General features: G+C 33.7%; 1 long non-coding RNA gene across 1 annotated transcript; it reads right to left on the minus strand.

The window, feature by feature from the left end:
- Nucleotides 1-1,415: 1,415 nt before the first annotated feature.
- On the minus strand, nt 1,416-2,184 carry LOC100181535. Its single transcript, XR_001974839.2, has 3 exons — nt 2,114-2,184; nt 1,925-2,060; nt 1,416-1,534 (listed from the first exon to the last, which is right to left on the minus strand). It is a non-coding gene; the product is annotated as an uncharacterized LOC100181535 (long non-coding RNA).
- Nucleotides 2,185-2,770: the final 586 nt, after the last annotated feature.

Consider the following 2,770-nt stretch of genomic DNA (forward strand, 5'->3'; position numbering starts at 1 on the left):
ACGTTAATAGTGTAAACTTTTGCATACGACTTTCGGAAGACGAGTATATAGATTGAACACTGATGATACTGATAGAAAAACAATTTGCACATGCAGAAAATACTTTCTGTAATGAGTGGAAGAGATGAATTTAAAGACTAGCCGTTTAAATAAAACATGCTTAAAAAATTTGTGGGAAATTACTTGCAAGAACAGGATGTTCAGCTTTATAAAAACCTACAAAATTACGTGAGGGAAGATGGGACCCCAAATTGAAATATATTTACACTAACAGTATTCTGAAACTTGTAGTTAACCTAGCGAAATTAACCGGCCGAGCTAGTTTCTTTACCATGTAAAGTTTATATATATAACTTTAAAACGATATTTTTGTAGTTGTTTTTATCCCAAGTTAACTCATATTGACCCCTGCCTATTTTCCTTATGCTTATTATCTCAGTTTTTTTTTCACAAAACTAATACTAGTTTTATGAGACAAAATCGAACTGTACGAAATATTCAAGTTTATGTTATAAATCTATAAAACTATAGTTTAATCGTTCACACTCGCAAACTACAACATTTCATCGGCTTTACTATAAATTAGCATTCAAAATTAGCACCTTATCATTTCCCATTTTTACCGGTTCAAAAAATAAAGTTTCTATTTAACATATTTTTTTTAAGAAACTGTAATCGGTTTTGACGTGCAAAATACTGTCGAATAATTCTGTAACATTATTTATCTGATTATCATTAAATGGGGAACCGTAAAAGAGAACATTTAATTTTTTTCTCGTCGGACAAAGTGTTCCATCTTCCCCCACACTACTATATGATAGTAATAATTCGTACTATCACCCAAAACCGTCATGTATTTCGATTTGGGGAATATTGGGCAATATGTTCTTAAGTGTCCCATCTTTCCCCACTATACAATATATGTATTATGATTTGATTTCAGTCAAGACATTAAAGACTAAATTTGAAAATAAAGAATAATTATACGTATATGTTAAAAAACACAAGTATAACAATACCAACCGGTCGATGATAATGAACCTGTATTGTCAAAACGTGTCCAATAGGGATCTATATATAGCCACATCGTGCCCAACAATTGATCGGCGAAAACGAGTTTATTTTCCCACTAACGTGCCCAATATTAATATGTATACACTTCCCATGTTGCAATTATCTGACCCTGTCTTTATCTTTTCTGTCACATTTAGTTTAGTGTATACGCAGTTTTATCTATTGTTACATTGCCATAGCTTTATACCATCAGTATGACTGTAGGTTGTAAGTATTATTGCTCAATATAGGTTTGTATCTGTATATACCCCAATAAGCACTTGCAAAGATAATTCTCAAGTATGGATGTACTTCATAAATGATTCCATTGAGAAATATATAGATTGCTTGTAAACACAAAGACGTATATATGCATGTTGGTTTATTGATATCGACAGCAAGTGTTTTGCATTTTAAGTCGTCTAGTTATCGTTTCACCTTCTATCATCCTCGACTTCTTCAGCTGAAATGGCTTCTTCAGCTGAAATGGTGTAAAAATTGTTATGAATTATGACAGGACCTATGTTCGAATTATTCTTACGATCATCACGAAATACACAAATAAGTTGCGAATTATGACCATAATATTTCGTTGTTTCTTTCCTTTTAATGTGTTATTACGAAACAAACAAAGCTTAACGCGCTAGATAAATAATTATCATTTCCTTCTGTTGTTCTGATGTGTTTGGTTACGAATTACGTCGTAAATACGAATTACAACATTCGTTTGCAAGTTATAACGAATGTAAAAACCATCATCGTGTAAAATTATAAAGATGTTAATCAATGCTGATTTCACTAGACGTTTGCATTGCGGGTTTTCCGTACCAATCACGCACTTGTGAGTATAGCATCATCCTTTAATGCTCACCATTTTGCCTTTGGTTCCAATTCCACTTCGAGCTCCCACTACGACGACGAATAACTGCGTGAGAATGAGCATTCGTATTTTCGGTGAGGACGAGGAGTCCGATGACAAGCAAGAGGAGAAGCGCTGACTTATTCATCTGCAGAAAAAATATTAGTCACAAAACACGACTAAAACAAACCAACCACTCACTTTGTTATCTTGTGAACAAAGAGGTGATTTCGTACCGGAATTCGACGCCTTTTATTACGAGTGTGGTGGTTATCAAATGCGTCCATATTTCCGAAACGTTTTGATTTAAGAAGAATTAGTATGTTCTTCCGCAAAGCCAAAAATGATTTCGCAATTTCGGTAAATTGCTTGGTTTCCTGTGCTTGGAGAGTCTGTTCACGAAAGCTTGCCATCATATAATATGGTTTCTATTGTTTCTATAACATGCACCAACGTGATTGCATTCAATTACACAAGTACGACTTAATGATTTAAGATCGAAATCAGCGAGCTGCGCAAGGGCAACAAGAGGCTGCATATAATATCACTTACATACGCCTCGCGTTGGTAACACATGTTGCAATATTTTTTATCCAAATATCCTGATCGTATTTTAAAAATTAACAACGGTCCATATGAAAGTCGTTAGTATACAGCTTTATAAGAAATGTCCCATTTAACCCCAACCTACTAAACGACGGGTTTGATGACATCATAGGAGTTTATTATTCTTGATCAATTTAAATTTGTTCTTATATTTACAGAGTTTTGCTTTCGAAGTCAGAGAACTTTTTGGAAACCAAATTAATGTATGAAGGTAACTTGTTTATCCTGGCGTTATAACACAGGTGAATTATT

Source organism: Ciona intestinalis, chromosome 8 (genome assembly GCF_000224145.3).
Source record: "Ciona intestinalis chromosome 8, KH, whole genome shotgun sequence".
Classification (NCBI taxonomy): Eukaryota; Metazoa; Chordata; class Ascidiacea; order Phlebobranchia; family Cionidae; genus Ciona; species Ciona intestinalis.